The sequence below is a fragment of the Panthera pardus genome, unplaced genomic scaffold (assembly GCF_024362965.1).
Source record: "Panthera pardus isolate Hobbes unplaced genomic scaffold, ASM2436296v1 HiC_scaffold_20, whole genome shotgun sequence".
Lineage (NCBI taxonomy): Eukaryota > Metazoa > Chordata > Mammalia > Carnivora > Felidae > Panthera > Panthera pardus.
Genome location: NW_026526766.1, coordinates 2,387,357 through 2,399,443, shown reverse-complemented (window position 1 = coordinate 2,399,443; position 12,087 = coordinate 2,387,357). Strand labels below are relative to the sequence as shown.

Sequence of the window (12,087 nt, the reverse complement as noted above, 5' to 3'; positions counted from 1 at the left end):
TCTCTTTTGCACTGCTGGTGGGAATGCAGACTGGTGCAGCCACTCTGGAAAACAGTATGGAGTTTCCTTAAAAAATTAAAATTAGAACTACCCTACGACCCAGCAATTGCACTACTGGGCATTTATCCACGGGATACAGGTGTGCTGTTTCAAAGGGACGCGTGCACCCCCATGTTTATGGCAGCACTACCGACAATAGCCAAAGTATGGAAAGACCCCAAATGTCCATCGATGGATGAATGCATAAAGAAGATGTGGTATATCTATACAAATGGAGTATTACTCGGCAATCAAAAAGAATGAAATCTTGCCATTTGCAACTACGTGGATGGAACTGGAGGGTATTAAGCTAAGTGAAAGTCATTCAGAGAAAGACAAAAATCATATGACTTCACTCATATGAGGACTTTAAGAGACAAAACAGATGAACAGAAGGGAAGGGAAGCAAAAATAATATAAAAACAGGGAGGGAGACAAAAACATAAGAGACTTAAACATGGAGAACAAACAGAGGGTTACTGGAGGGGTGATGTGCTAAATGAGTAAGGGGCATTAAGGAATCTACTCCGGAAATCATTGTTGCACTATGTGCAAACTAACTTGGATGTAAATTTAAAAATAAGTGAATTATTAATAACCAGGAGCCTACCAACAAATTCAACACAAGGGGTCTAATGACTGTGGGTCAACTGTCCATACGGAAGTTTCCAGGCCATATTATGTTCTAGGCACAGAGTGACAGGCAATATGACAGTGACCACAGGTGAGGTCATTTTTCTGGGTCTGTAGGAAGAGTGTTGCTTTCACACTCATGGTATCCAGCTGAGCTGAGCGCGTGACCATGACCGTGTGCCGGGTCATCCCGCCCGCTCTGCCCCAGGTTGCCCCCTCCCCTCCCCCCGCACAGGCTGCTGCTCCAGAACCCCTCCCCTCCTCTGAAGCTCCAGCCCCAGCCTCTGGTCCTCCAGGCCAGGGCTGTCCTCCTTGCTGCAGACCCCGGCCAGAGTGCTGGGATTCCAGAATCCACGTTCTCCCCACCCCGTCCCCACCCAGACTCCCTTTCCTTCCTTCCCTCCTTCCTTCCTCCTTCCTTCCTTTCTTCCTTCCTCCTTCCTTCTCCTTCCTTCCTCCCTCCCTCCTTCCTTCCTTCCTTCCTTCCTCCTCCTTCTTTCCTTCCTTCCTTCCTTCCTTCCTTCCTTCCTTCCTTCCTCCTCCTTCCTTCCTCCTCCTTCCGTCTCCTTCCTTCCTTCCTTCCTTCCTTCCTTCCTTCCTTCCTTCCTTCTCCTTCCTTCCCTCCTTCCCCCTTCCTTCCTTCCTCCTTCCTTCCTCCCTCCCTTTCTTCCTTCCTCCTTCCTTCTCCTTCCTTCCCTCCTTCCTTCCTCCTTCCTTCCTTCCTCCCTCCCTCCCTTCCTTCCTCCTTCCTTCTCCTTCCTTCCCTCCTTCCTTCCTCCTTCCTCCCTTCCTTCCTCCTTCCTTCTCCTTCCTTCCCTCTTTCCTTCCTCCTTCCTTCCTCCCTTCCTTCCTCCTTCCTTCTCCTTCCTTCCCTCTTCCTTCCTTCCCTCTTCCTTCCTCCCTCCCTTCCTTCCTCCCTCCCTTCCTTCCTCCCTCCCTCCCTCCCTCCCTCCCTCCCTTCCTTCCTCCCTCCCTTCCTTCCTCCCTTCCTTCCTTCCTTCCTTCCTCCTTCCTTCCTTCCTTCCTCCTTCCTTCCTCCCTCCCTTTCTTCCTCCCTTTCTTCCTCCCTTTCTTCCTTCCTCCTTCCTTCTCCTTCCTTCCCTCCTTCCTTCCTTCCCTCTTCCTTCCTCCCTCCCTTCCTTCCTCCCTCCCTTCCTTCCTCCCTCCCTTCCTCCCTCCCTCCCTTCCTTCCTCCCTCCCTTCCTTCCTCCCTCCCTTCCTTCCTCCCTCCCTCCCTTCCTCCCTCCCTCCCTTCCTTCCTCCTTCCTTCCTTCCTTCCTTCCTTCCTTCCTTCCTTCCTTCCTCCCTCCCTTTCTTCCTCCCTTTCTTCCTTCCTCCTTCCTTCTCCTTCCTTCTCCTTCCTTCCCTCCTTCCTTCCTCCTTCCTCCCTCCCTCCCTTTCTTCCTTCCTCCTTCCTTCTCCTTCCTTCTCCTTCCTTCCCTCCTTCCTTCCTCCTTCCTTCCTTCCTCCCTCCCTCCCTTCCTTCCTCCTTCCTTCTTCCTTCCCTCCTTCATTCCTCCTTCCTTCCTTCCTTCCTTCCTTCCTCCCTCCCTCCCTTCCTTCCTCCTTCCTTCTCCTTCCTTCCCTCCTTCCTTCCTTCCCTCTTCCTTCCTCCCTTCCTTCCTTCCTCCCTTCCTTCCTTCCTCCCTTCCTCCCTCCCTCCCTTCCTCCCTCCCTTCCTTCCTCCCTCCCTTCCTTCCTCCCTCCCTTCCTTCCTCCCTCCCTTCCTTCCTCCCTCCCTTCCTTCCTCCCTCCCTTCCTTCTTCCCTCCCTCCCTTCCTCCCTCCCTCCCTTCCTTCCTCCCTCCCTCCCTTCCTTCCTTCCTCCTTCCTTCTCTCCTTCCCTCTTTCCTCCCTCCTTCCCTCCCCCCTCCCTCCCTCCCTTTCTTTCTTTCTTTTCTTTCTTTCTTTCTTTCTCCTGATTAATTTTCCTCCCTCTCTTTTTCTTACATATTAGCGGGAGATGCTATCCAGTAGTCTCCATACACATCTTGACACTTGGCTTATATTTTTGGTGATACATTTAGTCATGTATGAAACGTAACCCAATGAGACAAACCGAGTGAAAGTATTTAACGAACCATGGAGTTTTCAGTAAATATCTGAGGGTGTGGTTTCCTCTTGCTGTTTCCCCTTGAAGTCTGTTCCCACACAGCTGCTTTGTGCTCCATCCACTTCTTCGTTCGAGAGGATCCACAGAAGGCTTTTCCGGAATTGGTCAGCACATGGGTCCTCAGCTCAGCTGAGCTCTAGCAGATCTGGCCCTAGGGACACCGCGGCGTTCCCAACCTCCAGTCCCTGCTTTCCAAGTTAGGGCGAGTCAGGATGGCCTTCAAGGGTCTCCATGCTCACTGCAAACATGTTTAGTATACTATTCGATACTGTGACTTTTCAACCATGCACCCCACGTTCTGGGACACTCTTCCCACAAAGAGGTGGGATCTGTGCCCCACCCCCGAGTCCTGCAGGCTGGTGATGCAGGGTCACAGCGGCTGGGTCTCCGGGGAAGCCTGACCTCACAGAGCCCGCCATGCTGGAGAGGTGACCTGGGGGCATCCCTGTCAGCCTCGTGAGCACACCGCTGTGGATGTGGACTCAGGCTCCGGCCCCCACGTGGCCGCTCCTCAGAGCCTTTCCTGAATCCCCACCCACAGAGTCAAGGATGAAAGAGGGGGTTCTGAGCCCCAAGAGTCCAGTGCTTGGTCACACGGCAGTAGTAATGAGAGCAGGGTATACGTAGCTGGTGGGTCACCCCATGCTCACTGTCCTTGAGGAGGTCCCCCACAACGTGTGACCGAATGGACACAAAATGAAAAGTGGAAACTTACAATTTTTTTGATGTTTATTTTGAGACCGAGAGAGACAGACAGAGCATGAGCAGGGGAGGGGCAGAGAGAGAGAGACATACACAGATTCCGAAGCAGGCTCCAGGCTCCAAGCTGTCATCACAGAGCCTGACGAGGGGCTCGAACCCAGGAACCGCGAGATCATGACCTGGGCCGAAGTTGGATGCTCAACAGACTGAGCCCTCCCAGGCACCCCTGAAAAGAGGAAACTTTAAATTAACAACATTAGAATTGTTCTCCGGGGAGACATGTTTGTCCCACCTCAGCCAGGACTCCAGAGCGGCTGGGTCCCCAGGGCGCTGGTGGCTGTATTTGCGGCCCGCACACCAGCCGGCAGTGGCCACGTGTGGTTATTCACTTCCCTGAACGTCCCCAAACCAGCTGTCACATTATGGGTGCAGGATGTGTTTGTGCTGTGCGCCGCCTACCTGTCTCTGTCCTTGTGATAGTCCAAGCGTCCCTGCTCTGTGGCACCTCGGTGGTAAATACACGTGCGGATGTGGCCCCGACTCTCCTCACAGTACCGGGTAACCAGGGGTGGGTCGTAAGTGATTCAGAATACACGCATGATATCCCTTTTCCAGAGATGATCACTGAAAAGAGAAGTCTTTAATTTTTTTTAACTTAATTTATTTTTGAGAGAGAGAGAGCATGAACGGGGGAGGGACAGAGAGAGGGAGACACAGAATCCGAAATAGGGCTCCAGGTTCTGAGCTGTCAGCACAGAGCCCGACGTGGGGCTCAAACCCACGAACTGTGAGATCGTGACCTGAGTCAAAGTTGGACGCTCAACCCACTGAGCCCCTCAGGCGCCCCTGAAAAGATGGTAAGTCTTAAAGGTCCTTCTGGAGAACCTACGAATCTGAGCTGATGTCGTCCCTACCCCGGCTGCCGAAATACCACTTTGGAGCCCCTGGAGAAAGGTTAAGATTTCAGCCTAAAGACTGGGGATGGGGGGGGGGGGGCCTCTCGCTTGGGGCCCTTGACTCATTTGGGACCTGAAACCCCTCCGTGGCCTGGAGCAGTGGCCACACGAAGTCTGCGTTCCCTCAGAAGCCGACCCGGAGACAGAAACTGGAGCACAGCTGGGGTATTCGGGAGGGCAGGGAGCAGCCTGGGGCAGGGAAGTGAGGGGTGGGGGGCTGGTCAGGGCAGGATGGGGTGAGTCCTGGGGAAACCCACTGAAGAGGTGAGGTGCGGGCTCTCAGGGTCGACGTTGTAATTCCCACGCCGTCTGTGGTCCGGCCTCACAGTGGCTTTCGGGGTGCGGGGCGGGGGGGGGGGGCTCTGTGACAGTAGGGGGTGGTGCCGGGACGGCCAGGCCTGGGGATACAGGGGGCACGGGTGGGGGCTGCTGCAGGACCTCTCTCAGAAGAACGCTGGGAACGCTTAGGAGAACAAAGAAAATCCACTTGATTGAAAAGCATGGTTAGAGTCTAAAGAATAAATTTGCGATGTCGCAGTACGGATGCCTCTTTATTCACGGGCAATAAGCCCCAGTGGCGGGCCTAACAGGCACCGTGATATTACATAGCGATGAGCTTAAACAGTGTCCGGGACGAGGCTCCTGCTGTCGACGGGGCCCCCGGTGCACTGCCGCCACCGTGCTGTGTTACCCACATTCAGAGGAAGGAAATCTGACTTGTAGTTAGAAGTTAGTGAAAACAGAGACGCAGTCGTTCCCATCCACCTTCTTGGGCGGCTGAACTCTGCCCGTGGACCTCAGGGCAGAGCCTCCAGCCCACACAGAAGAGACCACATAATGCAGGGGGTGCGGGAGCCCCGTGCCGCCTCACTTCCCCCCTGCAGACGGCCTCCCCCCGGGTCCCGCTGGCTCTCACCACCCGGCAGGTCCAGACCCGGCTCGTCTGCTTTCCTCTGGAGCCTGCAGCCCGAGGAAGCAGCAGCCACGGGTCAGGGGAGCCCCGGCCACAGACAGGAGGGGACCCCGGGGGGTTGGAGACAGCTGACTGGAACAGTGTACTGGGCCTGACATGCACAGATGATGTGGAATCAGGAATTCCAGAGCCTTTCCAGGGAGGAACAGAGGCCCGGTGGCTCAGGGCAGGGGCGAGCGAGGGCCGTGTGGACCGAACCCGCGGGGGCTCTCCTCCCTGTGGCAGGAGGCACGCCTCGGCCAGCACCGAAGACGGGCAGAGGAACACTGACTGCTCTCATTTCCAGCAAAGTCTGTGAAGGCACCGAAGTGAGATAATGGAGACCAGATGGAAAATCGGGGTGGATGCCGGGAGCGCCAGGGGTCAGAGCTCAGGCAGCGTTTCTGGAAAGAGAAGAAAGGGTGTGTTTCTCGGGTCTGATTTTCACATGCCTGAACTATGCAACCAGACAAATATTTGTGGATCTGCTCCAGCGCTGCAGGGCCGTCATGGGAGCCTGCAGAGGAATGTTCCGGCATACCAGTCTCCCTTCTGGCCCCAAACTGCCCTGCCGCTGACCCGAGCGAACGATCGGGAGCTCCACATTCCCCAGGGGAACCTGCCCCTGCACCGCCTGGGCCTGGTCCATGTCCCGGTCCGGGCTCGGGGGTCCTCGGGAGGGGGCTGCGGCCCCCGCAGGCGGGCGTGGTGGGGGGCGCAGCCCTGCCTCTGGCGCACGTGGCATCGCGGGCACTGGTGGGCCTGGGGGGGTGGGGTCAGAGCCCGCCGCTCGCCCACTCCCTGTGGCTGGGGAAGCCTGGAAACGCGGGAAGGCTCCGCCCTGGTTGGGACTGGAGGGCGGGGGCCCCGTGTGACGCATTCCTGAGGTCAGCCCTGAGCCCAGCCTCTGGCTACATGCCGGGGTCCTGCCCTACCTTTGCTAAGACGCGCGATTTTTCGCAGTCTGAGACCAGCCGGCAGGTGCACGGCGACGTCGCTGCGGGAACCCAGCTCTGCCACTTGCGTTGTTGAAGTCACATGTGGGCGTCCGTGTCACGATGCAGCTACGGCCACGTTCCTGAAGCGGAGGAAAAGCCACTTCCGGTGCTCCCGATGCCCCCGGGTGCACTCTGCCCGGACTCACGCCCCACACGGAAATGCCCGGCGCGGGCACCTGCAGGTGACCGCCTGCCGGGGAGATTCAGGGACGAGCGGAACGAGCCTTCGGCCTCATCGAAACAGGAACTATGGGGGAAGCCGGGGTATTTTCCAGTGACTTCAAATATACTGTCCATCCTTCTTTTTAATGGTTGTTTGTTTGTTTGTTTGTTTTGAGAGAGAGAGCGCACAAGCATGAGCAGGGGAGGGACAGAGAGAGGGAGAGAGAGAATCCCAAGCAAGCTCTGCACTGTCAGTGGGGCTGGAACCCACAAACCGTCCAATTATGACCTGAGCTGGAACCAAGAGTGGGAGCCTCAACCGACTGAGCCCCCAGGCGGCCCCTACTGTCGGTCCTCATGGTGGCAAAGAGGCCAAGGGCTGGTATAGATGGGAAGGTGGCTTGCAACCCCAGGCAGGGTCGGCCAACGCTGAAGCACCAGGACCTTCAGAGGAAGGTCACCCTGAAGCAACGTGAGCCCGACCGACCTCCAGGAACGCAAGGCCCTCGAGGGGCAAGGCTTCTGCCTGTGTTTTTTCCGATGACGTCATTCTCAGGGCCTGGCACATACTAGGTGCTCAGTAAGTATCTGGTGAGCAAGGGAAGGCCCGATAATGAGGAAGAAAACGTAAGTGACTGAATTTTCTGAGTTTGGCGCCAATCTGTTGTTTTTCACTGGCACGATTCTTTCCATTCTTAAATTTTTTTATCTTTTCTGACAACAGTGCTGACCCTTGCCCCTGGGCTCTGCTCCTCACTCCCTGTGGTTCAGGTGGGCCCGCCCACCACAGGCCTGGGGATTTGACCCAAGTCCCCCGGCTCCATGCTCCCTGCTGGGGACAACGTCTTGGGCAGGTGCACAGAAAGACCCTCTGTGCCCACGAGTCCAGAGCCCTGGTGTCCCTGCCCCCTGCCTGCCCCACGCCTGGAGGTCAAGTCTCCCCATGGGATGCCTGGGGTTCCCTGGGTGAGAACCATTGTTGTCAGGTTTAAGTTCATCAGAGTTTCCACTGCCCCAACCAGCTGAAAAATACGAGATTACAAAATAGTGTACATTTGATGTGGAGGACGTCTTTTTCCTGAGCAGCTGTTAAGAAATTGAGAATTTGGGGCATCTGGGTGGCTCAGTCGGGTGCGTGTCCGACTCGATTTCAGCTCAGGTCATGATCCCAGGGTCATGAGATCGAGCCCCACATCAGGCTCCATGCTGAGTGTGGAACCTTCTTGGCATTCTCTCTGTCTCCCTCTCCCCAGCTCAAGCTTGCTCTCTCTCAAATAAAAAAAAAAATAAAAGAAATTGAGAAATTGATGGGGCATATGACCTGTTAGAAGCAGGGACATGGGGGGCAGGGGCCCTGGGTGGCTCAGCAGGTTGGGCGTCTGACTTCAGCTCAGGTCATGATCTCACAACTCATGGGTTTGAGCCCCACGTCGGGCTCTATGCTGACAGCTCAGGGCCTGGAGCCGGCTTCGGATTCTGTGTCTCCCTCTCTCTCTGCCCCTCCCCCGCTTGCTTGTGGGTGCATGTGCGCTCTCTCTTTTTCTGTCTCTCAAAAATAAATAAACATTAAAAAAAAAAGCAGCAAGGACACATCCCGGTTCGGGACGCATGCTGGGCTCTGGCCCTCCACCATGTGTGAGATGTGTCCTGCAGCTTCCGGATGGTTCTGCTCTGCTCTCCTTTCTGCCCAGAGCACCTGTGACACAGCCTCTGACCCCCTCACTTCAGCTTGAATTCCAGCTGTGGTCTGTGAGCTTGGTCAGGGCTCCGTGTCCTCGCTCCCGGGGTCCCGCGGACCCTCTGAAACTACGGGCACGCTTGTACTGTGAGCACTATTTTGAGGACAATGGCCATAGTTTTGCCCAGATCCTCAGCGGTTTGTTCCCAGGCCCCCAAAAGAGGCCTGTTGTCTACAGAAAAGAAACGGGGCTGGCTGGTTCAATGGGTAGAGCACGTGACTCTTAACCTCAGGGTCATGAGTTCGAGCCCCATGTTGGGCGTGGAGCCTACTTAAAATAATAATAAAAAAGAATCCTTATTCCTTCCCATGTACATGAGCCCAGCTGTGGTTTATACCTTCTGCTGTCTGACTTTCCCCCTTGTATTCTGTAAATCCAACAACTGCGAAGCACTCACAACTCTTAGAATGTGCTGGGGGGTTTTATGATTTCATATTACTGTGCCTGCGGCACCTTCCGGAATGTTCTCCCCAGACAGCCTGCTTGCCGCTCGCCAGCTTGCACCCTCTCCCTCATCCTTCAGTGCTCCGTGCAGGTATGACTCGGTCTGCACAGCCAACCGCCCTCCCTAACACCGCATCATCACCGTCCGTGTAGTCTGACCCTGCCCATCTAGATCCCTCCCGCCACAGCCGGTATTTTCTCCGGTGAATTTCTGGTCTTTGTTTTGTTTGAAATGAACGAGAGGAAAAAGTCTTCCTTCAAGTCTCTGGGGGGGGGTGGGTGGTCCAGGCGTGTGTGGCTGGATGCTATCGCTCTTGACCTGTTTTCCAACACATCCTTAGATGTGGCCCGTGGAAACGTGGAAAGTGGGCCGGGGGCGGGGAACGTCTGGGACGTGGACACGGAGGTGTGCTGGTCTCTGTGTCAGGGTGGACCGGCAGGACGTGTGCGCCAGTGCCGACCGTGGCATCACGCATCCGGCCCTGCGGTTTGTTGACTTTGGCGAACCACGGCTGGGTTTTCCTGTAGTGAGACCTCCGGCCTCGACCGTCCGGAGTGTGTCTGTGGCAACATTCTCGCTCGGATTCGTGACGAGATGGGAAAACTCATTCCAGCTGAAACTCATAAAGCAGTCTTAGCTTGGGAATGAAATTTAAAACAAAACTAGAAAGCTAAAGGCCTTCCTCCCCCTCCCCCGCCAGCAGGACTATATATTCTCAGAGAGACTTGATCTCTGGCTTGAATTACATGAAAGTGCGTAACAGATTTTTAGTGAACAGAAAATGTGGACCATTGTCCCAAACGAGTGTTTCTCCTTGATTTCGTTCCCACAGTGAAGGTGGAATGTTCCTGAAAGGTGACAGGATAGAAAGAGGTGGTTCTGCCATTTGGTGTTAAAGAGCATAACTGAGCGTTTACCGTGGGTGCGAGCTGTTCCGTATTTTCTACACGTAAACTCACTGAATCCCGACTTTCTCATGTGGACCCAACATGCAGTGAACTGCAAAATATTAGTGGGGAAAGTAACAAGTAAGAAAAGTCAGCATCCTTTAAGAATGTGGCACGCATTATTCTAACCACAGACAAGCCATGTATAAACCAGTCACTTTTCATAGCCAACCTATCAAGTCGCTACTCATACTTTCCATGTTGCATGTATACAAATGTTGAGGCCCAGAGAGGCCTCCTATCCCCCCGAAGGTCACACAGTAAAAAACTTTCTGAGCTGGGATTTGAACCCAGGCCATGTAGCTGAGAAGTCTGTATTCTCAGCCATTATTTTTTCACTGAAATGGAAATTCGTGCTCCGTCCTTGGACGTAAAGCCTAAGTATTGTTTTGTACATTTGGAAATTTAAAAAAATTCAACTAGAAGTTTATTTAGGGTAAGTTGACAAAAAGTCCTAAAGCTCATTCAGAAAGAATATAGAAAAATAGCTTGAAAATTCTAAAAAACAAAAACAATGAGGATGGCTCTTCCTAGCAAATTTTTAACATATATGGTAAAATTTTTCATAATTAGTGTGATACTGCTGTTTGGGCCAACGAATCAGTGGAACAAGTGAGGAAGTCCAGAATCACACAGAAACATGCCTGACTATTAATCTTTCTTAAACCGTCACAGAGAATTTCACACCAGCAGCAAAGTAGTCCCTCATCTGTGATTTACAATCAGTCAACCATTATCGGGGGAAAAAGCTTCTTCTCTCATGTTCTAGATCAAAATGAACCTGAGGTGGTTTAAATACTTAAGTGGCAAAAACAAGCATAAAACTATGCACGTAGCACGAAAGCAATGTCTACGTACTGTTTTAGGTGCAAGAACTCTCTGAGTCCGACCGCACAGGCAAAAATCACAGACGGAAGGATTGCTAGGTTCGTCCCTGCAAAGACGTGTGCCCGTGGTGTCGCAGTGAACAAAGTTTAAAGACAAAGACACATTTGCAGCATAAGTGATGGGCGAAGGATTAAAAACCTAAATATATAAGTAGGCTTTACACGTGTATCAGAAAAGGAGAAACACCCCAAGGGAAAGGTGATGTAAGCCAGAAACGAAGGGCCAGAAGTTAAGGACCGTCCGTGGAAATTATCAACCTCACTAGTCATCAAAGATCCGTAAATTCACAGGTTTTCTCTCTCTGTCTCTTTCTCTCTCTTTCTCTCTCTGTCTATATCTGTCTCTCTCTCCCTCCCTCTTTTTGTTTCTCTCTCTGTCTCTCTTTCTCTCTCTGTGTTTCTCTGTGTTGGTCAATCAGGTGAACACATGAAAAAGAACGGCAATACTCAGCTTTTGGAGGAGAGGTAGGAAGAGATCCTGACTGTCCTTTCTGATTATAAAAGTGACTCTTGCTACAAAACACTCAAGAAAATATTGAAAGCTGTGCGTAAGAGAACGCAAGTTCCTCACAATTCCCTCCCCCGCCCCCAAGTGCCCCCGGGGGCCGATTTTGTCACCTTGGCGTTTTGTGTCCTGCTCGGCTATCCCAGGCAGCAGTGGTCAGTGAGCCCCGGCTTGCACGTGGCCCACAGTGCAAGCACCTCACACAGGACCTCACACACAGCTGGTGGCCCTCAGCAGGCATACTTTACCTGCCGTGCCGTTCCCAGCCCTGGGCAGGAGAATCAGCGGACGTCCTATGGATGTTCGTGGAGAGAGGCATGCGGCCCTCGCCTTTGTAAATCTTTGTATATATTTGATTTGTCACGCAGCAACAGGAGACCCATCTGCCAACCAGGCCAAAGTGCAGGAGACTGTAGATGAGCCCGTAACAAGCGGAACAGACAGAGAAATTTCCAGTACAGTTCCTCAGTGGACATCACTATGCCAAGGACAGCACTGCCTACCTCCTTCCCAAAGACGGAGAACTGGGGAAGTCTAGCACATTCTATGCTAGTTTGGTCCTGGCCAAGTCCTGTGGGCAGTCCTGTGGAGGGCAGCCTCTGAGTCTCAGCCCCTACCTGCCAAAGCCATCAGGGCTGATGCCCCTCCTGGTATTCTGGAATGTTCCACCCTGCGGATGAAGCCTGAGCAGCTAGGGGATCCAGTCCCACAGCAGTGAAGGCAAGGTCCCCATGGAGGGCTGCTGACTCCACAACGCCCCTGCCTTCACCTCCCCCGATTTTCGTGCTGGGCGCAAGCCTCAGGCCAGGGCAGGTTCCAAACCCTGTGTGAGTTATAAACCACCCTAGTGAGCAAATCCCAGCTCAGGGCAGCTGGGACGAACAGGGGACTCACTTGCTCACACAGCTGGGATGTCCAGGGAGGATGGGGCTCAGGGCCACCGGTCCTGAGCAAAGGAGGGTCTCTCTCCCGTCTCTGCTCGGGTCTTCCTGGTTTCATTTCCTGACTGG

General features: G+C 53.8%; 1 long non-coding RNA gene across 1 annotated transcript; it reads right to left on the bottom strand.

The window, feature by feature from the left end:
• Positions 1 to 2,610: 2,610 nt before the first annotated feature.
• Positions 2,611 to 11,548, bottom strand: LOC109275549 (uncharacterized). The gene is made up of 5 exons (XR_002084231.2): positions 11,326 to 11,548; positions 4,700 to 5,798; positions 3,946 to 4,110; positions 3,580 to 3,712; positions 2,611 to 3,022 (listed from the first exon to the last, which is right to left on the bottom strand). It is a non-coding gene; the product is annotated as an uncharacterized LOC109275549 (long non-coding RNA).
• Between the last annotated feature and the right edge of the window lie 539 nt (positions 11,549 to 12,087).